This window comes from Prionailurus viverrinus, chromosome B4, assembly GCF_022837055.1.
Source record: "Prionailurus viverrinus isolate Anna chromosome B4, UM_Priviv_1.0, whole genome shotgun sequence".
NCBI lineage: Eukaryota > Metazoa > Chordata > Mammalia > Carnivora > Felidae > Prionailurus > Prionailurus viverrinus.
The window spans coordinates 134917634-134945619 of NC_062567.1; positions in this window are offsets into that span (position 1 = coordinate 134917634).

Sequence of the window (27986 nt, forward strand, 5' to 3'; positions counted from 1 at the left end):
GCGGGCAAGGCCCTATCTCCTCCCCAACCCCCACGTGCAGTGCATCCCGTCTCCAGCAGGACCTTCTCCAGGTCTCAGGGCACTGGCTCACCCTCGAGCCCCCCCAGGAAGGTGTCCCCAGCACCGGCCTGTCTCCCCTCCCCTCCCCCTCCCCTCCCCGGCTCTGTGGGGCCCCGGGGACACAGTGCTGCCCGAGGCTTGCTATCTATGCTCTGCTCGGACCCTTGTCAACGGAAGCTAACCTGGGCAGGAGCCTGGCATCAGAGGGTCTCCAGAACCGTTTGTTGAGTGAACCACTGGTGTGGAGTCCCGCGTCCCGTCAGACCTCCCCAGCCCTCTGTCCTCTGCCCCTGCTCCCCGCCACTGAGATCAGATCCGCAAATGAGCCCCTTTGCCTCGCCTTCTGCCCAGCCCGGGCTCTCTGCCTCTAACGCTCTCTTTCCTGTTTGTTCAACTCAGAGCCGTTCTTCAGACACCAGTTCCCCTGTTTATGTCGCCAGGCCACCTCCAGGAAGGCCTCCAGGAAGGGGCTCCCTGTCCTTCCCAGCATTCACGCACACCCTGTGCCACCTGGTCATTGCCAACTTGTGGCTCGGTTGGCCACACCAGGCTGTGGACCCCTGGAGGCCAGGCTCCTGCCTCTGACCCTGTGCCTGCAGCTCTGGGACCTCGCTATCACCCAGGGATCAGAAGGGGCTCCCCGTGGAAGTGTCACTTAAGTGGAGACCTGAAATACGAGAAGATGGGGGGGGCAGTTTTGAGCAAAAGGAGGAAAAGGCCCACAGGTGCAATTGAAGACGGGGTTTAGGAGCTCGTCAGGGAGGACGTGGGGGCGGGGCAGGATGGGGTGGGGCGTGGTAGGCTCGGGGATGCTGGGAAAGTGACAGCTTGTCCCCCCCCCCCCCCCGGGTCCTCAGGGTGGCGGACAGCCAGGCGTGCTGGGAGAGAAGTACTTTTGGGGCGTCAGAGGACGCGGGGAGGCGCAAGGCAGGTTCCGGTTCTCGAAAGCACCCAAGGGCCTACTGGGGACTGGCTTTCGAGTGGGGAGGAGACAGGACAGGCTCTGGCTTCTGAGTCTAGGATTCAAAGATCCTCCAAATCCGGATCACTTTCTACGTCTGGTGGTGACCCAGACTCCATCCTGGGGCCCCGCACATAGTAAGTATGAGAGGAGTCCCGGGGAGCATGTGCTGGATCGGAGGGGTGTAGACGGGGCCCCCGCAGCAATTCCCAGGGGACCCCAGAGCCTGTCCGTCCCACCGCACTGCTCGGGTCCAGTGGGAGGCTTTGCTCATAGGGCCACATCAGCAGCGACTCCTTAACCTGAAACCAACACCAGAATCCCTCAGCCCCCCCCCCCCGCCCCCACCAGGTGTCTCCCCACCAGGTGGGTCTCAGGACGCCCAAATGGCATTTTGTATCTGTCCTTTCTCTCCCTGCGACCCACCTACCACGTCACACCTCGGACGCTGGAGTCCTTGAATTAAGACCAGTAACTCTGCCATGTTTAGAAGGAAATGAAATTGGTTTTTGAATAACACAGTTACGGGTTTTATGAAGATCACACGCTGAAGTACACAGCACGCATTCGTTTTCTCGGCTTCCAGGAAAATAAAAACAGCCCGGGGACCTCTGCTTTGCCAGCTCCCCAACAGAGAGACACGAAGGGAGACCAGAGGATGCACATTCCGTATAAAATGCAGGGAGAGAGAGAGAGAGAGAGAGCGGGCTGCCACTTTCTGGAAGCTGGACAGGCAGGTGCACAGGGGGCTCCGGAATTCAGACCCGACTGCGGTCTGCTTGAGCTGCTCAGGGTGCAGTGCGCCTCGGTCAGCGGCTACAGGAGATGCTGGTGGTCACGGGGGACGTCAGGTGCTGCCCTATGCTGAGCCCACGAGCAGGCGCCCTGAGTCCGGCTTTTGGCACCTCTCCAATAATCTGCCTCGGCTTTCCCCAACAGTCCCCGGTTCGCCAGGTAGCTGCACCTTCTCCCCAACATCCCGTGGGGCTCATTCTTTTTTCCTTCTCCTTCTGCCCAGCCAGCCCGTACCTGTTTTTTTTTTTAATATTTTTATTTATTTTTGAGACAGAGCATGAGCAGGGGAGGAGCAGAGAGAGAAGGAGACACAGAATCCGAAGCAGGCTCCAGGCTCTGAGCGGTCAGCACAGAGCCCGACGCGGGGCTCGAACTCACGGACCACGAGATAGTGACCTGAGCTGAAGTCGGACGCTTAACCGACTGAGCCACCCAGGCGCCCCAGCCCGTACCTGTTTTAAGGCCCCCGTCATATATCACGGCTCAGTGGCCACCCCCCTGCTTCCTGCATCCACCAGAGACTGGGGGAGGGAGGGACAATGGTGACCCGTTAACCCTCCTAGCCTCAGAGAGAAAGGAAGTAATTGGGGTGAGTGGTCACGCTGGGGACCAACCCACCATGCCCAGGGAGGCAGGTCACAGAACATGCTCCTGGGCCCGGGGCCACCCTCACACGTCAGGACGATGGCAAGAAAGCAATCCCCGAGAGGCTGGAAGTTTACCCAATCTACACACGTACGGGCCGGCGAAGCCATCACGGCCAGCCAAGAGCCTGGATCAGCACAGCGATCGGCTTATTCCCGTATCTTTGGGTGGAGACGCTCACAGAGTTACACATGGAACACGCTTCCCGTCTAGTCCTGAATTTTCCACTGCATCTCGAACGGGAAACGTGGAACGATTTGAACACCTGGGATTCTCTTCAGCGGGTCCCGGCCATTGGTAGACGTACAGCTATCAACGAAGAAGAGATCCCAGGCTCTCCGGTCCTACTGGGACTCAGCCTCGGGGCTGGGGTGCACCTGGCCATAGCCACCTGTCCCCCGTCGCATAGAATGTGTCACGGCGACCTACTGGACACACTGAACCCCACGGAGCAGGGTTGCCTGAAGTCTAGTGTCAGTGTGCGACTAAGGATTATTCACAACAGTTGTGATGACAGTCACCTTGTGTAAAGGTTTCATCCATCCCAGCACCGCTATGCAGCTATGGAGGTGACCCCCTTGACAGTGAGGAACCCAAGCGTCAGAGAGGTGTCGTAACTACCCAAGGACACACAGCTAACGAGAGAGTGGCAAGCCCAGGAGCCAAATTTTGGGGTCTCTGGACCCCTCTGCTCCGCTGCCCTTCGAATGATTGTTCAAGACCCTCCACCGGAGGGAGAGAAAGGGAGCGAGAAGGGGAATATCATTAAAACCATACGGGTTTTGATACCTGTAAGAAGGCTACTTCCCTGTTAGGAGACACATAAAACAGCGGCAATGTTCTGCAGACGCGTCTCGGCACGGAAATAAAACCAGGAGAAACGTGGGTCTCCTTATCTCCTAAGGATGTTGTTTGGAGAGCTGTCTCCTCAGGAAATTCAGACCAAAAAAATAAAAGAAAAACAAAATCGAAGACGTAAGCTGAGGGGTTTATCACTGCGTCCTCCTGGAAGCCGAGGGAAATGCCACCTTTGCATTCCTGATTTATAAACCGTGGTTTTCATTAACCAAAGAAAAACGCACCGAGATCAGAAATGGCACCGATGAACGATCCTTGCATACGGCCCTCCAAAAATCATACAAGGAAATGTGGAAACCCCGAGAACCTGCCGGCGAAATCCAACTCCTCCACGTAAAACAACAAAGTTAGAAATGTCTCTTTGCTCGTGGGAGACGTAAAGTCCTTTTTAAAGAACATTTTCTTTTTTTGTGATCAAAGGAGATTTTCCCATGGGGATTTTCAACAAAGGGGGCTCAGGAATGAGTGAAGGGGGCAGGAGCAGGTGCTGAGATAATTATAGATGTAAATCATAAAGGTCAAGGCAAGGAAGTGTCCCGAACGGACAGAAGCGTTCTCCAGGTCTGACTGACGAGCGTTGACTGTAGGTTATAACCCGTGGAGTCTGTAAAGCTCCGATGGGGGTCACCCAGTACCCAAGGTATGACAGCTGAGACCCCAGCCACCACAGTGTCCCCAGCCCCGCATGGGCTCCTGCCCTTTCTACACTAACAGTGTCTTTATTTCTTTTTTTTAAATTCCTTTTCTTTTTTAAATGTTTATTTATTTTTTTTTTTGAGAGAGAGAGAGAGACAGGCAGAGAGAGAGAGACAGAGCCCAAGCAGGAAAGGGGCAGAGAGAGAGGAAGACACAGAATCGGAAGCAGGCTCCAGGCTCCGAGCCATCAGCACAGAGCCCGACGCGGGGCTCGAACCCACGAACCGCGAGATCATGACCTGGGCCGAAGTCAGACACTTAACCGACTGAGGCTCCCAGGCGCCCCTTTCTGGGCTCCTCTTGGCTCTGCCGCCCCAGGAGACCTGGCTGATGGGGACCAAGCAGAGAAGGGCTCAGACCCGGAGCCCAGCAGCCTCCCTGGAATCCCAGCTCTGGGGAGATTCTGCAAGCCTAGGCATGCTAAGTGTGCAAGTGTATGGGCCTCAGTTTCCCTGTCTGTCCGATGCAGGTGCCGACAGCCCCCCCCTCCCAGGGGTGTGGTTAAGGGTCAGCTGAGTTATTTCATCCGTGGTGCCTAAAAGAGTCCTCAGTAACTTGTCAGCCGCCACTACCACGATCAGTCCTGTCCACTTTCTGATTAGGGGTCAACACATTCGTCTCTCGAAAGAGCAGAGCAAACAGAGGGACAGAGTGTGGTGCCCCGGCCGCCTGGCCCTCGGTCCCCGCAGGCGCCCTGTAGGCTTCCTGTGTCTCCTCCAGGATCTGTCATGCCTACAGAGGCAGCGAGGAACATCAGTGTGCCCTGGTATAAAGTGACAATACACTCATGCCAGCCTTCTGTGGCCATGTGACGAATCCCCACAAACCCAGCAGAAGTGACGCTGGCCTGTCTCCCAGCTCCTGTGGGTTAGGGGCTGCACGGCTCAGCTGCCTCCATGTGTCCACTGGGCTGGGGCCGCACTGGAGCCCGGGTCCCCTGCCAGGCTCGTTCCGTGCTGTGCACCCACCCAGGAGGGCCTGGGGGGGGCCCTCGGTGGGTGGCAGCTGGGGGCTCCTCTGAGTTCCCAGAGGCCCCTGCAGCTCTTACAACGGGCCCCTACACACGGGAAGGGAGGGTATCTTGCCGCCAAGATGGATGCGAGCTACGGGGTAAACGTCCTGTCGCCTTCGCCAAATGACGTCACCCCGTCACAGGAGCGACCCCGTCACCACTGCTGTGTTCCGCTGGTGAGAGCAAGACGCAGGGCCCACTGCACGCAGTGAAAGGGACTCACACAGGGAGGCCCGCTGGGGTCCCCTGGGGTGACCTCGAGGTTTTTCATCTACGTTCTTCTGGCCGTTCCCCAAATCACACTCCCCGCCAAAGAAAAGGTCTGTGGTTGCTGAAGACAGCCACCAAATGTGCCACAGGCCGTGCACGGGCCATTGAGCGGAGCTAGAATAGAGGTCAGGGTGTGTGTGTGTGTGTGTGTGTGTGTGTATACGTGTGCATATGGTATCTGTGTGTGTGCGTGTCCATATGTGTGTGCATGCACGATTGTGTGTGTGTGTCAGGGGGGAGCTCGGTGGTCCCTGAACTTCCGACTTAGAAAGTCCAGGCCTCCACGTGCTGGGTGCTGGTCTGGGTTGTAAACGCCGGGCCCGTCCGCCCACCTTCCCTCCCTGTCCGCAGAGCGTTTTCGATGCCCTGCTTTGCGTCCCAAAGATCCTGACGGATTTCAGTACGAGGGATGAGTCACCGCTCGGAAGGCATTGTCAACCTATAAATAGTGCAAGCGGTTGACAGCGTGCGTCCCACGTGGGTGTTTCACTCTCCCCCACCCCACACCCCGGTCACCTGTCCGACGCATCGTTAGTCCCTCGGTCGCCTGCAGCGCTGGGTCGCTGGCCCCTGAAAGACTTGGGTCGGGGCCTGGATGGTTGGTGGCTGCAAAGGAGGAGCCGGCCGGGCCACCTTGGGAACGTATCAGAGGGGTGTCCTTGCTGTCACCGGGTTGTGTCTTATGAAGCAGGCGCTGGGTTCCCCTTCACGGGTCATGTTTATGCAGGGAGGGGGTCCCTAGAGTGGCTCTTCTTTATTTAAAAAAATTTTTTTTTTAATTTTAATGTTTATTTATTTTTGAGAGAGAGAAAGAATGTGAGCAGGGGAGGGGCAGAGAGAGAGAGGGAGACACAGAACCCCAAGCAGGCTCCGGGCCCCGAGGTGTCAGCACAGAGCCCGACACGGGGCTCAAACTCAGGAACCGTGAGATCACGACCTGAGCCGAAGTCGGATGCTCGACCGACTGAGTCACCCAAGTGCCCCTTAAAACAAATTTTTTTAGAGAGAGTGAGAACATGTGGGCAGGCAGAGAGAGAGAGAGAGAGAGAGAGAGAGAGTCTTAAGCAGGCTCCGCACTCAGTGTGGGTCCTGGTACAGGGCTTGATCCCATGACCCCGGTATCACGACCTGAGCCAAAATCAAGAGTTGGACACTCAACCAACTGAGCCACCCAGACACACACACCCACGTGATCAGTGAACATCTAGGACATTCCCAGCACCCCAGAAAGTGCCTCCTGCTTCTTCAGTCCTCTCGCCCCACCACCCCTGCAGAGGCAGCCACTGTTCTGACTTCTCTCCCTAAAGACGAGTTTGCCTGCTGTGGGAACCTCGCCTCGATGACATAACACAGTCCGGGCTCATTCGCGTCTGGTTTCTTTCACTTGGCACAATTTCCGGGAGTTTCATGCTCGTCGTCATGAGTGTCTTTAGATCTTTCTAACATTATATGAAGAGTCTGTCTTCTATTGCGTATGAAGTTCTATCATCTCACGGTTCTGCGAGTCTAACACCAAGAGACAGCTCTGATTCCAAGATTTGAAGGCAGCTTCACGCTCTACTGACGATCAACAGAAAACCTCAAGCCGGGGGTGCCCTGAGACCTTCAGGATCCGGGGGTCCAGATGGAATTCATCCTTGCAAAAAGCCCCGCATCCAAGAATGGCGATGCCACCACCAGCTGATTCTTATAGTCAGAGACCCGTGCCGGAACGCCCCCCACATCCACTGGCGTGCCAGGCCCCCGGGGCATCAAGGGTCAAAACCTCTCTCTGTATGTCTTATCATCCCCAGGACCCTGCATGCACGGGGAGGCAGGGACAGAGCCCAGAGGATGGGCCCCAAAACCCTCGCCTGGTGTGGGGGGAGGGTGGGGCAGGGAGTGCCTCACGAAGGTGGGGACATTCACCGCGAGGCTTGGGGAATCCTCCCGGCTTGGAGAGGGGGATGAACTCGAGCCAACAGCACAGAGGCAGATGCCTCTGGGTGGAGGATGTGGTGGGAGGGCAGAGGAGGGGAAGAAGGGGGGAGGGAGAAGAGTGGACTGTGACCCTGGGGTTTCCATCAAGGGCAATCAGGTGGGTCGCACGGAAGCTACAGCGTGAGGGGACACTTTTGGGTGGGGAGTCGCTGGTTTGTGTGAGGCTGGAGCCCAGGGGACGACCTCGTGAGGGTCTCCTGCGTGAGTGAGTGGAGACGTCTAAATGGCAGGGGTGGATTTAGGACAGACTTAGGCGTCACCCGCAGCGGACCGGGCAGGAGGGGTGGTTCAGCTGTGAGGGGTGCTGGCCCCCGAGGGAGGTCACGGAAGAGTCGCCAGGGGGCTCTGGCTCGGCCGCAGGCTGGCCTTGCCGCCTGCCTTCCTTCCCCTTGGCCTCCCAGCTTCCCCAAGCTGCAAACGGGGCACAGGGCAAGATGCTCCCCCCAAACCACTGCCACATCTGAATCTTTACGGCTGGATTTTTTTTTTTTTTATAACTCCAATAACAATGAAGCAAAGAGCAGCGGCATGAAAGTCAAAAGAACCTCAGAAGATCCTGAGTCCTTTCTTGATGGAACGCGTAAACGCGAAAGACATAAGTGCACTGTTTCCATCAGTTATTGTGGAGACTGCAGTCTGGGAGGGGAAGCTTCTGGAAATCGAGAAATGACGAGAGGCTCTCTGTCATGCACACACACACACACTCACACACACTGACACACACACGCACATTCTCGTAAGACTCAGCCACTTACGAACGGAGGCGATCTTGGGCGATTTCTTTAACAGCTCTGAGCTCAGTTTCCTCGTCGACAGAAGGGGGGTCAGAGCCGATACGGAGATCCCAGGGTGGTCGTTCAACAGACTAAATGTGAGGGAGGCGCTTGGAGCCTGCCTGGCACACGGTAAGAGCTGAGTTAAACACCAGCAATCATCAGCCTTAAAGGCATCGTGCTGACCACAGAGCTTCATCGGTGTCTTCAACCCACATGTTCTTTGTATCCTTTTCTGCCACTACCTCTCCCCACTCCCGTCCCCTCCTGTCTGCTAGTCAAGAGCTGTATCGTTTTCTCCCCAGACAACATGTGCCTCCTTTTGAATCCTTCCAGGTACTAGCCGGACTGGTTTTAAAGGCTTGTTACCAGAACCCGCAAACGGCCCTGCTCACGGCGCCCGGTTTTCCCCGGGAGGGAGTTTAGGCTGCAGGGTGCCGCTGGGGTGGCCACCCGGGTCTCAGCTGCCTCGTCTCTGCACGGGGACAATGATCTCTGTCCGCCTCACCCAGGGTGGAGCCAACATCCGCTGCCCCTCTTCCAACTCTGAGGTCATGTGCTCTCTGAATCACTTAGTACGTACTTCTCAATATTTCATTTGACCCTTTGTGAGTAAGGTCCGTGCTATGATCAAGGACCTTTATGACTAACGCCCGCATCCCCCGCTCTGTGGGGCACCCCGACTGCCGTTGACCAGACGGTCTTCTATCCTCATGAGGATAGGAACTGATGCTATACTTAGACCCAAAAAAAGGGAGAGCCGGTAAGTTCCTGTTGGGGGCTGGGGACCAAGGGATCCTCCCTGAGCGACGTGGTGGCCCCCGATTCCCATTCGTCAGATAAGACCCCAAGAAGGACAGAACAGTCCGTGATGGGGGGGTGGGGTGCTGTCCAGGTTAACTGGTGGACCCGGACGGACACTGCACCCCTCACAAAATTTCACGTCCACACTGGAAAGCAGCCTGGGTAGGAACTCTGTCCTCTGTACACATGAGGGATCCAAGGCTGATGGGTTGTGAGTGGCATATTTATTTTGAGAGAGAGAGAGCAGGAGGGGCAGAGAGAGAGGAAGAGAGAGAGAGAATCCCAGGCACAGGGCTCGAACTTACGAACTGCGAGATCATGACCTGAGCCGAAACCAAGAGTCAGACGCTTAGCCGACTGAGCCACCCAGCATATTTTTTTAAAGTTTACTTATTTGTTTTGAGAGAGAGAGAGAGAGAGAGAGCGCAGGAGGGGCAGAGAGAGAGGGAGAGACAGAGAATCCCAAGCAGGCTTCATGCTGTCAGCACAGAGCCTGACACGGGGCTCGATCCCAGGCTGTGAGATCATGACCTGAGCTGAGATCAAGAGTCAGACGCTCAACCGACTGAGCCACCCAGGCGCCCCCGTGAGTGGCATATTTTGTTTGTATTTTCTTTATATGGTTGACCTGCCACGGCCCCGGTAACTGTGGCACCCCCAGCGTGGGACGGAGGGGCCTCGCCGGGTGGAACTGACTGGGCTTTCTTCACAGAGACCCGCGGGGGGATCCGTTGGTCCGTGGCCAACAAAGGTCGTCACGAGCAATGTTCGTTTCCACGGATGTCTCATCTCAGGCCACAGATAACCTGTTGCTTCCTCATTTGGCTCACAGGCCGCGTTACCCTGGGCCGACGGCTCGTGGGTTTTTTTCTTGGAAAGTTGGGAGGTGGGTGTGACATTTTCAGCCGCTATTTTCACGCGTCTTAGTCACCGGGGGCAGCTCACAAGCCAGCAGAAACCTTCCCACTGCCTGGCGCTGGTTATTCCTGACTCGACGGCACGGGCGCTTCTGCCGGCTGAAGAAAGTGACAGGTACGTGTCCCTCCTCCTCCAGGGCCCCGTGAGGACAGGGGCCGGGACAGCTCTCCCCCATTTAAAGAAAGACGAACCCAGGCTCCGTGACAAAGCCAACCCCACAGAGACTCCTGGACTCTTTGGAGATCCATTATCAGCTCCGTCACTTTTCTGGAACATTCTCTAGAACTGAAAATAGTAAAGACTAGTCCCTGACTATTCAAAATAGATGCCCAGAACCCAAACCCTGAGTTTCACGCCCCTGCCCCCCCCCCACTCCCACCCCTACCCCCCACCCCCACCCCTTCCCCTCAGGCTCCTGCTCTAAGGCATTGATTTTTATTTTGGATACAATTTAACAGCCTTGATCTTCTCACTTGGGGCTGATTCCAAGCGACGAATTCCTAATGTGTTGCCCCTGCACCGCCTGCTGGGGAAGAGATTAAAGCATCTAGTGGATAATTATACTAGATGCATCTTAAGGTACCTTCCAACCCAGGTATTCCAAATTTCCATAATCCTCGGCATAGACCATTATGAAAGAAATTTCTATAATGGACACAGTTTTACAATTCACTTCTCAGCACCAAGCAAACCGAACATTTCCACAAATATGTTTTTGATTTCAGGAGCTTATAAACTCCCCCCCCCCCCTTCTTTCTCCCTGCTCTTTTTTTCTTTTTGGTCTTTTGTTTTGTTTTGTTTTGTTTTGTTTTTTGAGGAAGAGGTTTGATTCCATGAAGGGAGCCCCGGAAGCAGGTGCCAAACCCGAGGTTAACAGCATGACTCTGAAGGTGTCACTTAACTACCCCTACGTGGCAGGTCGACCATATAAATAAAAGTTTGTGTGCTTTTCTAGGAAATAGAGATCCACGCATTCGCCAACGTGTGCTGAGCCACGATATGCGCCAGGAGCCCCTCTAGACCCTGAGGAATGGGCGAGAAGTGGTTTCGTGGGGTGTCACCGCATCCTGGAGGGCATGGGGGTGGGGAGAGGACACAGCGCAGCCAGGGAACAGACGAGCGAGCCGCTTTCGGATAACAGCATGTGTCACGAAGGGAATAAGCAGGTCAGCGGGGAGGCAGGCAGGGCCGCTTGGAGCCGTCAGAATGGTCAGCAGGGGCCCCCGCAAGGAGGGCCGGGGGACCCGCACCCCCAGCAGACAGGCAGCAAGCCGAGCACGAGGGTGCGGCGTTCGAGGAAGATCACGGCATGGGGGGCAGTAACAAAGCCTGTCGCCCCAGAGGGGCTCCCCAGTGAGGGAATGAGCCCGTACCACCTCCAGGACCAACGGGTTCCGCAGCTCAGGGGTGCCGTCGAGGGACCCGGGTTCTTCCCCGTCCTCTGCTCTGCTATCCAAGGTGCCACCCATTTGTTCACGCATTCACTCAGCAAATACGGGTTAAGCCCCTGTTGGGACTCGAGCAATGAACACAGCAAACTGCTCAGTCACAGGCTTCTCCTGCCCGTGAGGAGGGCTGATCACATACAAGTAAACGAATACCGAAGGCGTCAGGGGCCAGTGTGCTTCGAAGCGCGGTAAGGCAGGAAGGGCGGTCCAGGTGATGGGGAAGACGGGTGTTCCAGAGCGGTCAGGAGCACCCGAGCAGAGGCCCGAGGGAGGGGGGGAAAGGATCCATGTGGGTGGCTGGGGTAGATGATCCCAGTCAGAGGGAGCAGCTTGGGATGCTGGGAGAATCCCACAGGCCAGCGTGGCCGGAACACAGGAAGCGTGTCTTCCAAATGGCATTTCCCCAAGGGAGAAAAGGACCATCTGGTCTCCTTCCCGTATGAGCGTCTTAGCTCGGGCTGCTCTAACAAAATACCACCGACCCGGGGGGCTGAAACCATAGATGTTTCTTTTCTCCAGTCCTGGGGGCTGGGAGTCAGCATCCCATCGGCTGCACGGCACTGAGAGGCACAGGACGTCACTGTGTCTGGCTGCTGGTGACAGTCCCGTTCCACGTGTTACAACTGGCACCGCGTCTCAGGGTCTCACAAACTCTTAGGTTTTCCATCCTCTTTTCTCTCTCTGTGCTTCCCGCCAGACGTCTTGTGCAAACGTGCCTTCCAGCCCATTCGTCTTCGGCCACCAGCAATCTACGGAGTTCGTCATTTTACGTATTGAGGTTTTCAATTCTAGAATTTTCATTGCATTCGTTTTTACAAATTCTGCTGCTCTGTTAAAAAAAAAAAATTCTCCACGGTCACCTCTATTCTCGAACACATGAATCACTTTTATCTTGACTGTCAGGTCTGACACCTCTGGCTTCTGGTCATCTGTGGGTCTGTTTCTACTGTCACTTTTTTCTTCAGCTCTTGTTTCTTGGTAGACCTGGGAATTTTTTTTTTTTAATCGAATGCCAGACGTTGTGTTAAGACTTCCAGGGTGCTTAGAGAGGGTTGGGGCTGATTTGAGGCTATAGTTCCGTTTGGGGCTCGGTCTGTTTCGAGTTGACTCTTTCCTTTGGGCAGAGCCCGGTGGTTGGTTCCCGGTGAAGCGTCTCAGTCGTTCATCGGACTGCTCCTCCTTGGCGGGTCCTGGGCACCAGTTCCTGACCTCCAGCGCTGGAGAAACTGCCAAAACCTCTGCTTATCTTTTCAGGCTCTTAGCAGCCAGGGTCTCATCCTCTGAGCGCAGGCGGCTTACAAATATTAGTAAATAGCGTAAGTGGTTAATAGCGGCCGTGCAGAGTGTGGGACCTGTGTCTCTCTGCCTCTCTTCTCTCCCGGTTCTGGGCCCTCATGTCCTGGTTGCCTTCGTAGCCCTGATTTTTTTTTTTTTTTTTTTTTGCCTCCCCAGTTCCGTAAAAATGCTGAGAGTTCTGATTCACCATCACTCTGTGTTGGCTTCTCAGGTTCTTGCTTGATGCTTCTTAGGAATCCACAAATGCCTTAAGGGACAGCGGTATGGAACACGAGTCCCCTTCTTTCGAGGATCTTGATTCCCTCGTGTCCCCTCTTGCCTTGGTTTATTGTATGTGTTACCTTACCTTATGATGTCTCATCTCGTCTCGTCTCGTCTCGTCTCGTCTCTCACATCCTCGCTCCAGACCTGAAAGGTTTAGCTGTGCCGTGACTTCAGCGATCTCGTCCCGGTGCGTACCGACTCACGATGTCTGTCCCTCCTTCCCCTCCTAGCTGATGCCGCAGGTGAGTGCCTTGCGTTGGCCTCTGTAATGGCTGAAGGAGCATCAGAGGTTCCTGCGTAGAGTGTGGGTAGCAGGGAGGGGCCCCTCGATCCGTGAAACAGGATGGGAATGAATAAGAAAGCACTTTCTCTCCGGGCGCCTGGGTGACTCGGTCGGTTGGGCGTCTGACCTCGGCTCAGGTCAGGACCTCGTGGTCCGTGGGTTCGAGCCCCGCGTCGGGCTCTGTGCTGACAGCTCGGAGCCTGGAGCCCGCTTCGGATTCTGTGTCTCCCTCTCTCTCTGCCCCTCCCCCGCTCACACTCCGTCTCTCACTCTCTTGACCCCATCCCGGGGTTGCCGCAGCTGGTGGGGCACCTGCCATGTTGGTGATTCAGACGTTCACCGAGTAACCACATGGCTGAGTGAGCGGGCAGCCAGGGGATGATGTCATGATGTCAATGGGAGATGAGAAAAGGGGAGGAGGGGACACGGAGAGGGAGCGGGGTGGGGGGGTGGGCAGGAAGGAGAAGGCAGCAGCGGTGAGGAGCAGCAGGAGAGGAGAAGGGAGGAGAGGAGGGGGAGTGCAAAGGCCCTGAAGACCCCAAGGCCCGGTGACTTCTGACCACGCCCTCCAGCCCCCAGCCCGCAGCCGCCCTCCACCTGCACTGGGGAAGGAGCCCTTTGACAGGTGGCGGGGGCAGCAGCGGAAGTTTCTTCCTGGCAGCGCCTCACAGCGTAGGGCTTTTCGGTGTCCTTGAAATGGCAAAAGAGGAGACAAAGCGAGGAAAAGCTAGTCCCCCCCCCGGGGGCGTCACTGGGTCCTGTAGGGGCACGGGGTGGCTGAGGGGTGAAACTGTGCGGGCTGCATGGTTCCCGGAGAGCCAACGGCTCCTCCTCTGCGGTGCCTCGGGGAAGGAAGCCTCTGCTCTAGGAGTCCAAGCCGATGTTTCTTCTGGAGCCTTCCGCGGTCCGTGGATCTGAGCCCTCAACAAAGTACAAGGCTGTCCCAAGCACACAGCTGTCCCTGACCCCCTCCCAAGTGCTCTCACTATCTCCTGTCTTCTGGCCACATCCAGACAAAGTCTTAATTAGATGCTCCTCTCCTTGACATGTTACATTCCCTGCCGAAAAAGCAGTGGGATCCTGTCCTTCCCTCCCACCCCATCCCTACATTCGTGGGGGCTCCTGGAAGCTCGCCCTAGCCTCTCATGGTCTTCTCACTCTTTTCTATGTGCCTCAGCTCCAAAACTGTCCGGAACCAAGCTCTCCATGTTTCCCCCCCCCGGTTCTTCTCCCCCCCCACCCCACGCTTCCCGCCTTGGGAACTGAATGGCCACCCGCCAATTACACACACCACACTCGCCCCTGACAAATGCCCTCCTTCCCCTCCAGCTCCGCCAAGTCCAGAATGAATCTGGAATCCACCCGCGCCCCTCCATCCCCATGGCCACCCCTGCCCCAATACAGGCCGCCATCTTGCTTCCCATCCTGCCCCCTTGTCCGATCTAGCCCTGTCCACTGCAGCCAGAACAGTCTTGTAGAAGGTCCAGCAGGACCTTGGAAGAAGCCTGTGCGGATGAGGTCATGCTGCAGAGCCTCGATCTTCCACAAACTCCCGAGGGTGCCCCACCCTGTGGCTCGCACCCAGGCCTCCACAAACACCCTTCCTTCTGTCCAGCCTAACTTAGCTCTTGTCTCTCCACATGCTCACACGTTCTACAAATGGCTTCCTATGTTTTCTTTCTTTTTTTTTTTTTTTTGCAATTAATCCTTACGATAACCCTGGGAGCTGGGCTCTGTGATCATCCCTATTTTGTGGGCGAGGACACCGAGGCTGAGGGGCAAAGACACTTAGCAAGGCGGCAAGTTAGTAAGTGGTGGAGATGAGATTCAAAAGCCTCATGTCCAGGCCTCTGGCTCCAAGGCCCCAGGGCTGAGCCACCATAGTCTACTGTGGGCACATTGCCACCTGCCAGCCTACCAGCTGTCGGCCCGTTTTGTTTTACAAGAGGTCTCTGAGGCCCTACTATGTGCGTGGCATAGTCACAGGTACTGAAAAACTTGAATACCAACCGCTCCAACAGACTCTCCCTGACCCCCCAGATGGAAATTATATTTCCCTTCTGTGTAGGATCCCATTTGCTTCCGCCATTTCCTTGTCAGTTGGTAGCCGGCATTGATTCGCATGACTGTCCGTCTGTCTCTTTCTAGGCTGTAAGCTCTGGCAGGACAGATTTCTCACAGCCAGCCCACGGCTGGATGTCTGGATGCCCGCCATACAGTAGGCACAATATGAGTGAGTGAATGAATGAATGAATGAATGAATAAACCCTCCCTTGATGGCCCACACACATGCCCTGGCAGAAACCCTCAATGTGTGGAACAGATACATTTCGGCTTAAGGGTGGCCTCAAAATTATTTTTGCTAACGTATATCCTATTTTCCCACTGAGCCAGTCACGGCTGAGACCTCAATGGCAGAAACTTATGGAGGCCTGGAACCAGCGGGTCATCCCAAGTGAGCAGTTCTCCAGCACTGCATCCTGTCCCCAGACCCCTGAGTCACACCTGGAGGTGCCCAGGGCACCTTGTATGGATCGCGGGCCCAGCCCAGGGCCGACAGCGCCTGCTCTAGCCAGGCAGCCCACACTTGTGGCAGTCAGCAAGCATCACTGGGCAAGATGCCGAGGGGACAGGAATGAGATGCCCAGCTGTGCCAGCCAGGGCTTAGAGTCCAGCAGCCTAGAGAGACCTGGGAACACTCGCTGTCCAGTCAGGGCCATTTCCCTGGTGATACCATGAGCTCGGGCCAGCTCCCTGTGCTGCATCCGCTGGGCCACGTGTTTGAGTTTCTTGCTGTGGTTAACAAATTACCCCAGAGCTGGGGACTTTACACAACACGAACTTTTTATTTTGTAGTTCTGAAGGTCACAAGTCTACAATCAAGGGGTCAGCAGGGCCGTGCTCCTTTTGGGGGCGCAAGGGGACAGTCTTTTCCCTGGCTGGTTCCAGTGTCTACAAGAAGCTGCCTGCATTCCTTGGCTCGTGGCCCCTTCCTTTTCTTAAAGCCGGCAGTACAGGGCCGTCCCTCCTCTGGTCGTCCATCCTCTCCCCCGTCACATCGCCTTCTCTGGCTCTGCCCTTCCTGCTTCCCTCCTCCCATGAAAGGACCCTTGTGATGGCAACGGGTCCACCCAGATAACGCAGGATGGTCTCCTCGTCACAAGATCCTTGACTTCAGCACACCTGCAAAGCCCCTTTTGCCTTATGACGTGACTCACCGATGGGTTGCAGGGATTGGGGTGTGGATATCCCTGGGTGGGGGCTTAACTCTTCCCACCGTGGTGACCTTGTCAAGGAACTGGCTGCCTTATGCCCCGCTGCTACATTTTGGAAGCGAGGAGGAGGAGGATGGCAGTTAAGAGTAATAGAAATAGTCATGGTAATAATGCCGACCTTAGAGAGGACTGAACCTCTATACAAGCACATACAACAACGTCTGGTTAATACCCGATTTAACGTTAATCGACTTGAATATATTTAGGCAGTAATGTTAGCACTGTGCCAAAATTTGGAGACAAAAAGCCATGCAGAGATGCCAGAATATCTTTCAAAATGGCAAAGTCAGAACTAGAATTTAATCCATCGGAAAAACGTATAGCTTAACAAGAGACAGCAACCTTGTGGAAAACAGTATAAAGTTACCGAAGAGGAAGCCGAGACAAGACCAGATGTCCTCACGCAGAAGAAAAGACACCTGAAAGTATTTCAAGTCCAAAACACCCAAATTAAAATAACGACAAGGGTTCCCTTTACACCTTGAGACCCGCGGAAATCGGAAAAAGCCAGGGGTGGGAGGGACCGAATCTTCCTGACCTGCTGGTGGCCAGGCGTGGGGACTGGAAAGCCCCCAGGAAGGGTTCCGGTTGGGCCCATCAGGTTACAGAACCACAAGCCTGAGACAGTGGCGTTGCCCCTAAGGACATCTGTCCCCCAGGAATTGTCACACAGATCTGATCGCTCACCTGCCTGGAAGTGGCCGCCCAAGGCGGGGAGGAAGATACTGGCAAGACACACACCTTGGGGGGTGACTTGGCCTCTAGAAAAAAAGCAGACAAGGTGTATTCACGGGAACATAGGTGGTTGTAAAAACACGCCAGGGTTGGTGAAAATGTGAGACAGAGAATGAGGTCCGGGGGCGCCTGGGTGGCTCAATCCTTTGAGCGTCCGACTTTGGCTCACGGTTCGTGAGTTCGAGCCCTGCACTGGGTTCGCTGCTGTCAGCCCGGAGCCTGCTTTGGAGCCTGTGTCCCCCTCGCTCTCTGCCCTCCCCCCACCGCTGGTGCAGACTTAAACACTGAGCATGCTTGCCTACTGGTGGGGACGGCATTAGCATATGGGGGCGCAAGGGAATGAATGGGTGAGAAATACCGAGTGAGTGGGCACGTTATCACAGGTCGGTGGGCAGGGAGAGTGCCCGGGGAGCACCGGCCAGACCCCGACGGGGGCACAGCAGGGACTCAGTAGGACTGTTAGGACCCGGGGCAGGGAGAAGAGGTGAGAAGCAGAGGGTGTGGAAGGACAGGAGTTAAGACGGGGATACAATTCCAGTCTCAGGAAACAAGTTAGCAAAGGCCAAAGAAAGCGAGCAGGGGATGTGCCCAGAGCTGACGCCAACATTCTGGGAGCATCTGAAGGAGCAGAACCGACGTGGGCTTGTCATTCCTGCTCACCATCACCCTCCGAGAGAACAGCGATTAGGTTCCCCTTCACACTGAGAGAGAGAGAGAGGGAGAGAGAGAGGGAGGGAGGGAGAGAGAGAAGGGAGGCTCAGAGAAGCTGAGGAGATGCCAAGGGGCACGGCTGTGAGGGGTGGAGCCTCCTCCGTTCTAGAACCTTCACAGGCTGCCCTGCGTATCTGCCAGGCTGTTGAGCCGAATGACTTGGCGTGAAGGACACACGGAAAATGGGTTTGGTTCATCTGGGAGTTAAAGGCTGTTTCTCCATGAAGATCGAGGAACAGAGCTGGGACCCTCCCCAGTGACCCCGTAATGCAGGACTCTGGTATCTGATGTGGGACCCAGCTGCACAGGCAACCCATAGGACAGGACACGGACACTGGATGACAGGACGCTGTGTGGGACACAGAACGGACCACAGGACACTGCGTGGGGTGGGGGACGGATCACGGGACACTGGTGACAAAGAGGGAGCTCGCAGGTGGGAACAGCCTTAGGAGGCCACCTAAGAGCATCATCTCCTCTCTCTTCGTTCCCATGATGTCACAGAAAGTCATGTGGGTTCCGAGTCCAGCCACCTGGGTCGGAGAGACACAGGGTGTTGGGGCTATGAGGCCCGGGCATCGTCTCGGCTGAGCCGTGTTGAGTCCCGCTGAGGGGCCCGGAGACCAGCCCTCCTTGTAACATCGTCCCTGTCCCAGGGCGAGACGCTCAGATGGGCCCCGGGTGAGCCACCCCGTCTCGTCTGCCCCACTGCCGTCTCGAAACCGGCTCGGATCCGCTTACCACGCCGCTGCTTACTTGGCTCCAGCTGGCACGGGAGCCTGATGGGAGGCACTTAATTTGTTTTCCCGCACATGAGTGGATATTAACAATCACTGCACTGTCATTTCCTGCTAGGGACAGCGCGTGATGGGGCTGCCGGGACAGGCTACCTGCCGGCACCCTTGCAGGAGGCTGGGAGGGAGTCCTGGCTCCGGGGAGGCCCCTCTGCTCCCTGCCCCACCCCTATTAGCTCCTGGGAGCCCTTCTCCAGCCCCCTGGGTCGCGCTCACTTCAGCTCGAGGCCACAAGCATCAGCCCTGCAAGGGTGAATCTGAGACACAAGAGCCCCACCCCTGACCTCAACGGGCGCCCACTTCGCGGAGAAAGGAAAGAACACGGAGCCTGCGGAGCTCAGCGTGTCCCAGCCAGGCGGGAGGTACAGGGACAAGCCCTGAGAGGGAGCCACAGGGTGCAGAGGGCTCTGGTTTCCAGGCTCCCATCCCAGCCGTGGCTCGGATCGCGGCAAGTTAAGCTACGCCTCCCAGCCTCAGTTTCCTCCTGTGGGAACCAAGAACAGGAATCCAAAATGGGACTGGGGACGGGGGTGGGGGTGGGGGGCAGATGGTACCAGAGGAGGCGGTCAGCGTGAGGACCAGCGAGGAAGGCGGAGGTGGGGTGGCCGAGGCCCTGGCCAGAGTCCAGCCCGCAGATGGCCGTCACACAGGCCAGACCCCACCCCCACCGCATATCCGAACCTAGGGAACCCGGGGGCTCTCACCTATCATCCCCTCCCTGTCCCCCATGGGCACAGAGTTGGGGAGGGGTGGGGCTGGCAAGCGGGTCTGACAGGGGTCCAAGCCCCACGGTTGTGCTTCATAACCGCCTGGGCTGCTGTTCCAGACTCTTATCCCAGGGCTCCCCTCCCCCCAGAGCTATAGATGCAGAATCTCGCCCGATGACATGGGACATCCGCCACGTCCTGGCAGTGGGGCCCGAACTATGGAGGGAGAAGCATCCACAGGTCTCCGCATCCTACAAACGTAGTTCCCAGTGAGGCCGAGCCGGGGGCAGGGGGTGGGGGGGAGTCCCCTCATGACTGTCCCCAACGCAGGCCACCACCGCCTCTCTCCACCTCGAACTGGTCCAGAGTATGTCCCCTAAGTCAGCCCCCAGGACCCCGGCTGTCACAATGCTGGCGTGAGCATAAAGTGGTTCAGCGCTTGGGAGAACCGTTTGGAAGTGTCCGCTAAAGCTGAATTATGCCCCCCGCCGTGACCCGCAGTCCCACTCGTGCTCAGGAGACGCACGCGTGTCCCCAAACACATGCACAGGTGTGTTCATGGCGCTGTACTCGCGAGAAGCCGGGTGAATCGCACAGACATCACGCTGAGTGCAAGAAGCCGACTCAGAAGCCTACATGATCCCTTTTCATAGAAAATACACACAGGTCAGACGTCTCAACGCCACCTGGTCAGAACAGCGGCTCCTGTGTGGGACAGGGCATGAGCGATCTCCCTGGGTGCTGCAAATGTTCGGTATGAGCTCACGGTGATTAGAAGGGTAGGTTCATATATAAAAATCCATCAGCCTATAGCTTTAAGACTGGTTCGCTCAGTGTCCCTTCCAGTGTGTATGTTATAACCTCCACTTTATTTATTATTTATTCATTTATTTTGTTAAATACTTATTTATTTTTGAGAGAGAGAGAAAGTGAGCATGCGAGGGGGAAGGGACAGAGAGAGAGGGAGACAGAGGATCCAAAGCGGGCTCTGCTCTGACAGCAATGAGCCCGACTCGGGGCTCGGACTCACGAACCAGGAACTCATGACCTGAGCTGAAATCGGATGCTCAACTGACTAAGCCACCCAGTCTCTCCTGTTATACCTCCATTGAAAAACTATGGAGGTGCCTGGGTGGCCCAATCAGTTGAGCGTCTGACTTCAGCTCAGGTCATGATCTCACAGTTCGTGAGTTCAAGCCCTGCATCAGGCTCTGTGCCACCAGCTCAGAGCCTGGAGCCTGCTTCAGATTCTGTCTCCCTCTCTCTCTGCCCATTCCTCACTCATACTCTGTCTCTCTCTGTCTCTCAAAAATGAATAAACGTTTAAAAAAATTTTTTTTAAGTTAAATCTAATATTTAAAAATCAATATTAGGGGGCACCTGGGGGGCTCAGTCAGTTAAGCATCCGACTTCGGCTCAGGTCATGATCTCGCAGTTCATGCGTTTGAGCCCCGCGTCGGGCTCTGTGCCGACAGCTCGGAGCCTGGAGCCTGCTTCACATTCTGTGTCTCCCTCTCTCTCTCCCTTCTCCCGCTCACTCTCTGCTCTCTCTGTCTCTCTCTCAAAAATAAACAAACATTAAAAAAAAAAAAAAGAAGGGGAGAAAAGTGCACCGGGTAAGGGGACAGCTCCTGAGAGCCTGGCACAGAGTCCTCGGGGGGCACGTCCTTGGGGACGTGTTAAATAAGTGAACATGAAGAGCCAGAGGCAAGAACCAGCATGGCGAGTTCAGGGAGAGGCGAATCTTTTTTTGCTAGGTTGGGGGAGAAAAGAGCATATACAGGAGGGATGGGGGTGAGGTAAAAAGAAGTGCACGGGAGTCAGACCAGAGGCTTCGCATGCAAGCTAAAACATGTGAACTTTAATCACTACAGAACGGTTAAGACGGGCAAGATGCACTCAGAAAGGCATTTGTGAAGTGCCCAGGTTATTTCTTCTTGTATGGTTGGTAGAATTTACCAGTGAAGCTCTCTGGGCGCAATATTGTCTTTATCAAGAGGACTTTACTTACACATTAAAGTGCTTATAGGATTATTCAGATTTTCTATTTCTTCTTCTGTCAGTTTTGATAAGCTGGCCATTTCTGTCCCTTCTAAACATTAACACTAATACTAAAATTTTGCATTTTGCTTACAATACCCCCTGTGACCTTCTCTTCATTCCTGACATAAGGAATTTGTGTCTTTTCTGTTTTATCCTGTGTCGGCGTCGCCCGCTGTCCATTTCCTGGTCTTCTCCAAGACTCACTCTTGGTGTTGTTGATCATTACTAATATGCATTTATGTTCTACTTTATTACTTTCTGCTCTCCTCTTTATTTTCTTCCTCCCTTCAATTAGGGAGCAGGTTAATTGGTTCTTTTTTCTAATTTCTGGAGATCATAGCTTGGCTCATTGATTTTCAGCCTTTCTTTGTTACTAAGATATGCGTTGGGGGTTATAAATTTCCCTCTAGGTGCAGCATAAGCTGCATCCCGCAACTTTGGATAATGTTATCTTCAGGATCATTCCACTCAAAGTATTCGGTGCAGAGTGCCTGGCTGGCTCAGTCAGTTAAGCATCCAACTTCGGCTCAGGTCATGATCTCTCAGCTCATGGGTTTGAGCCCCACATCTGGCTTGCTGCTGTCAGTGCAGAGCCCACTTTGGATCCTCTGGCCCTCTCTCTCTGACTTTTCCCTGCTGGTTCTCTTACCCACCCCCCCCCCAACCTTGTCTCTATCAAAAATAAATAAACTTTAAAAAAAGAATTAAAAAAAGGTATTCAGTGTAAAATATTTCATTGTCATTTAGTTCAAATTCTCTCTTCTCTTTCTGGGCCCTAATTAGGTACCTACATTAGACTTTGTCAGTGCATCACCTGTGCCTCCTACCCCTTCTTTTGTATCTATTTCCATTATGATATTATTGTATCTATATTCCATTATTTTGACTGTCCATTCTTTATTCTGGATATTTTTTTAAAATTCTGAGTGTTTTCTTTTTTTTTTAAATGTTTATTTTTGAGAGGGAGAGAGAGACAGAGTGTGAGTGGGGGAGGGGCAGAGAGAGAGGAAGACACAGAATCTGAAGCAGGCTTCAGCCTCCAAGCTGTCAGCACAGAGCCCAATGCGGGGCTCCAACCCATGAACTGCAAGATCACGACCTGAGCCGAAGTCAGACGCTCAACCCCCTGAGCCACCCAGGAGCTCCAATTCTGGATATTTTCTTATGACCTACCGATTCTGGATATTTTCTTATGACCTACTTTTGATTCACTGGTTCTCTCTTTTTTTTTTTTTTTTAATTTTTTTTTAACGTTTATTTATTTTTGAGACAGAGAGAGACAGAGCATGAACGGGGGAGGGGCAGAGAGAGAGGGAGACACAGAATCGGAAACAGGCTCCAGGCTCTGAGCCATCACCCCAGAGCCCGACGTGGGGCTCAAACTCACGGACCGTGAGATCGTGACCTGGCTGAAGTCGGACGCTTAACCGACTGAGCCACCCAGGCGCCCCTCACTGGTTCTCTTTTTAGCAATGTCCATTCTGCTGTGAATCCCTTCCATTTTTAATTTGGGTTATTGTACTTTTCAGACATAGAATCTCAATTTAATTCTTTTTTATAGTTTCTAGAGATTTGCTATAACCTAACTCATTCTATTTTATCTTTGACCATATTAAAAATATGGCCATTTAAAAAGTCGACATCTGCTCATTCCACTAGCTGGGGTCTTTGTGAGTCTGTTTCTATTATTTATTGTTTCTCTTGGGTTTTAATCACATTTTATTTCCTTGTGCGCTTTGATATTTCTGCTGAGTGTCAGACTCAATCATTCTATGAAAAATTATAGAAATAATTTGAGGGCTAAAGTGACCTATTCCTCCAGGGAGGATTTACTTTGACTTCTGGTAGGTCCCTAGGGCTTCTGGAAATCCCAGATGCCCTAATCCAATTATAGGGATTAAGATTATTTGAAGCTGAGTAATGCGTATGAGAGCAGGATAAGGACTTGAAAACCTAGCTGTCCTCTCTACTAAATACCAGAGATCAGAGCTAAACCAGTGGTCCAAGGTCCAGTACACCAACATGCCACAGCCCAACAGAACCCCCTCACTGAAGCAATATTCTAGAGGAAGTCACTTTTGCTTACTTGCTTTACTGCATCATCATCTGGACCTGCCATATGTAGAAAATGTAGGAGTTAAAGACTTTGACTCCTTCTACATATTTGCGAGATGAGAAAAGGATTTTTTTTTTCAGAATGACTGAACCTAAACTCTGAAAAGAAAATTGCAAACACTTATTCACAACAAACCATGAATAATAGTCCTGCTGAAGAACCACCGATGAGCCTTCATTATTTGATCCAAAGAAAATATTCATCTGTTCTGTCCCAAGCTTGATGCTCTCTTTTAGGGCCCCTACACACAAGCTCTTGCTGTGTCTGGCATGTTCCCATGCTAGAACATTCACTTCTTGTTTTGTGAATCAAGATTAGTCAGCTTAGGAAGTTTAAAGTCTTTGTTCATGGCTGTTTATGAACAGACTCTTCAGTAAGAGCCCAGCTCTGCTTACCTCCCCCATGGTTCTGTCTGCTGCTGGCTGCTGGCTGCTGGCTCAGTGTGAGAGGCAGTGTTCTTGCCTTAACCCAAGGGACTCATGCACGTGCATAAGACCCAACTCTGTATGTTCGGGTAAGTACTCTCTAGGCCGGTGCTGTTCTCCCCATAGCTGTGATCTCTCTCCCACTAGGTGTTTTCAGAGAGCTGGGGCCACGGCGGAAGGGGGGACATTGGAATGCCACCAACAGTCGCGTCTTTTCCTGCCTAGGGGCAAGTTGAAACAGACCTTCCAACCCATGCCCGGAATATGACCCAAAGTCATGATTCTCCCTGAGTAACATTTCTGAACACCTTTGCAGAATCTCAGGTGCTCCCTGTGCAACCAGCTTGTCCTCTGTGCTGAGGTAGCTCTGGGCAGATCTACATGGAAGAGTCAGGTTCCACGTGTGTCATCATCCTCATGGGTTTGAGACATAGAGTAAGACAGATCGTTCACAAGACTGAGTAGGCAGGAACTTTCTCCCCCCGGCCAGGTCCTCCATGTACCTCCAGATCAGCTCAGGCTTCTCTTTTCCATCAAGAGCTTCCTAATCCACAGGCCCAGTGCTCGGTCTCTGTCCTGTAAGTCTATCTCCCCAGCTGGGCTAGGCCTCCAGGGCAGAAGCAGGTCTGATTCTGCTTTGTGCCCCCAAAACCAGAACTGGGCTGATGGAGCAGGTGCTCCTGAGCCCTGCCGATGAGCGAGCGGGGATGTGGGGCACACCCCAAGTTGTGTGGTGACACGCTGACTGAAACGGCTCTGCCTTGGGGGCACGGGGGTGGGGTCTGGCCCCTGGAGGTCCCCCAAAGTGCCCCATCAGGCGAAAAGCTGGTGGACAAGCTTTCCAAAATGCCGAGAGCCCTCCAGTGCTCCCCAAGGGAAGGAGTGCCCCACCCTCCACCCTCCGTGGGGGCTTTTGTCCTTGGAAAGGACGAAAGGGTCTGAGCTTGGTGGGAGTGCAGGAGGAGTGATGTGCAGACAGCTGTGCCCCATCTCCTCCACACTTGGACTTTGGAATGAGACCCGTGTCCCCTTATCACACAGCAGATGTCAACAGCAGCAGAAGCACAGGTGTGGGCGACATGACCCAAATTGCCCAACCGCAGACACCCGTGTGGGGGTGCAGGTGTGCGACAGGGGGTGGCACGGGGGATGGGGGTGGGACCGCGCCTGGGATCACGAGTTGAATGGCACTCGGGGGGTCACAGAGCCCACCCTCCCCACGTGTTGTCGAGGAGAACAAAGGCAGGAAAAGTACAACCAAGAGCAAATCATCTGACAACACGTAGCCCACTGATCCACGTCTGAGATGTGCAGAACACGATATTCTTAAAGGGTCTCATGACTGACATTTTACGAGACAATGAAGGGTAACCTTACCTGGACAATGGCCAGATCTCCAAGGTCCAGTAAACCCCACTTTCAACACACACAAATTCCTTAGAGGCTCATGTTATCCCCCACGCCTGCCAACTACAGATCACTCCTCACCACCCCGGTGCCCCTCTTCCTGCCCACGCGTCCCGTCCCCGTGCTTTAATAAAAGCACCTGTTTGCACCGTGAAACATCTCCGGGATTCTTTCGTGACCATCACGCTCAAAAGACCCGCATCAATGGGACGTCTCAGGTGCCAGACTTTTCCTTCAGCCAGCAGGCTCTGACCCGAGAGTCAGGAGCCAAGGAGACGGTGTCCCACGACTGGGCTTTGTTGACAGGGGTACGAGAGGACATGCAGGTGCCTGGGGAACACGAAAGGGGAGGAAACAGGATGGTGTGCCTCAGAGGCTCCCGCCCCAGCACAGACGGGGGCTGATCCCACTCCTTCCGGGGATCAAATCCACCTTGACCTATGGCAGTCTTCTGCTCGCCCCCAGAGGCAGGAAGAGGGGCCAATCCATGCTTGTGATGGACAGAGGGACAGAAATATCTTCATGCTCCATAATAAGTACTCTTGGCATTTTAACAATCTTATAAATTCTAAATTTTATCTAAGACATTACATACATAGGTATTCCAGAATTCCGTATTTTCACAGGCCAATTATGCCATCTGATCCTCACGACAACGGCGACAGAGGCAGGAAAGAATTTCTCAGCCCCCGGCCCCCTCTGCCACACCACTTTAGGGACAAGAAACTGGGGCCAGAAACAACCGCCATGTCCAAGGTCATAGGGCAGATAGGCACAGAGCCCCCGGCATCTGCCTCAGGGCTGGTGCTCCTCGGGGACACTACGGCACGGCCCGTCTCGTGACAGCACTAACTCGTAGCAAGAACACGTCATGGGCACCTGCTAGTGTCCTGTGGCTGCAGAAACGCATCCCCACAAAGCGGGCACCTAAAACAACGGAAGTCCATCCTCTCACAGTGTGGGAGCCAGGAGTCCAAAGTCAAGGCGCCATCAGGGCTGTGCTCCCTCTGAAGGCTGGAGGGAAGGATCCTTCCTGTCTCCCCAGCTCCTGGTGGCTCCAGGCTTGTGGCCATATCAGCCGGTCTCTGCCTCTGTCCTCACATCACCTGCTCCTCTGGCTGTGTCAAACGTCCCTCTGCCTCCTCCCTCTCATAAGGACACCTGTGACATCCCGTGGATAATCCAGGCAAGTCCCGACGGCAAAGACCCTTTATCCACAAAAGGTCCCCTTCCGGGGATTGGGATGTGGAGGCTTTATTGCTACCGTAGCATCTGTCTGCTCATTCCTACGTTGGCTGGAGGATGGAATTCTGATGGCAGTAGGTCCCCCTGACTCCTCCAGTCGTTCCGCACATTTTTGTGGAGCACCTACTATGTGCCACGGTCTAGGTGCATGAGATACAGCCATGAATGACAGCAATAGAACTTTGGCCTTCCGGTCCCCGCAGCTGGCTTGCCTTCCCCGCTGAGGTCTCACCTCTCCCGGCTGGGAGGCTGGCTTAGTGGAGAAACGCTCAGATGTCCGGGCCTGAGTCCTGGCAACGTCGCGTAGGGCAAGTCACATCCCTCCCTGTGCCTCAGTTTCCCTTTTTGCAGAAATGGGGGCGGAGCGCCTTCCAGACGGGGTTGTTGAAGGATTCCCTGAGTCGAAAGATGTGAGGCTCTTGGGCGTGTGTAGAGCTCGGCACAAGTACAGACACTTCCTGTGGGCAACGGCGCAGCTTCAGGAAAGCCGCTTCTGACTTGAAGGTGCGCGGGTCATGGGGTTGCGGGGAGACGGCTCGCGCTGGTGGCAGCGATGCCCACAGTAGGCATCCATCCATCTGAGCTATTTTATGATCTTCATTTTTTTTTAACGTTTGTTTATTTTTGAGAGAGACAGAGCATGAGTGGGGGAGGGGCAGAGAGAGGGAAACACAGGATCCGAAGCAGGTTCCAGGCTCTGAGCTGTCAGCACAGAGTCCGACTCGGGGCTCGAACTCGCGAACCACGAGATCAGGACCTGAGCCAAAGTCGAACACTCAACCGGCTGAGCCACCCAGGTGGCCTTCATGACCTTTAAATCACTCCTGTGCCACCTGGGATCCAGCCCCACCGGATGCTCCCCGTTCCCAAGCCCACCAGACCTTTTCTACTACATTCCACGTCTCTCCCCTTCCCTCCCCGGCCCAGTCTCTGTGCTTCCCCAAACCCCTCATCCTCCAGGCTCCTTGTCTCCACAGCTGGAGTGACCTCTCTGTGCTCGGAACCCAGATGACCCCGGGGTCTGTGCCTCGTTGGGTCCTCGGGGCCTTCACCTGACTTCCAGCTATTTGCAAGCAACCCCAGCCTCACCCCTCAGGGCAGGACTGGCGCTCAGGGTCAGAGCAGGCCCCAGGCTGGCCCCAGGGTGAGGAGCTGGCCGCCCGGAGGGCTCTGCTGCAGGCTGGATGTCAGGGTCAAGGTGATTGTCCTCCGTGGATGCCAGGCTTACGGATGTGGGGTCCCAGTCGGCAAGGGTGGAGGGGAGGAAGCACCGGGGGAGGGAGGAGGCGGAGACGGAGCAGAAACGGAAGAGAACAGCGGAAGTAGGTAGGAAAGCTGGGAGCAAGGCGCTCGCGATGACAGGCAGTACTGCCCCGCGGAGGGTGTGCGTGAGTGGGGCCTGGTCACCACGGAGCCGCGACGTCCTCGCAGAGCACGGGGAGCAGGCTTCCTGGTCTCTCTGCCC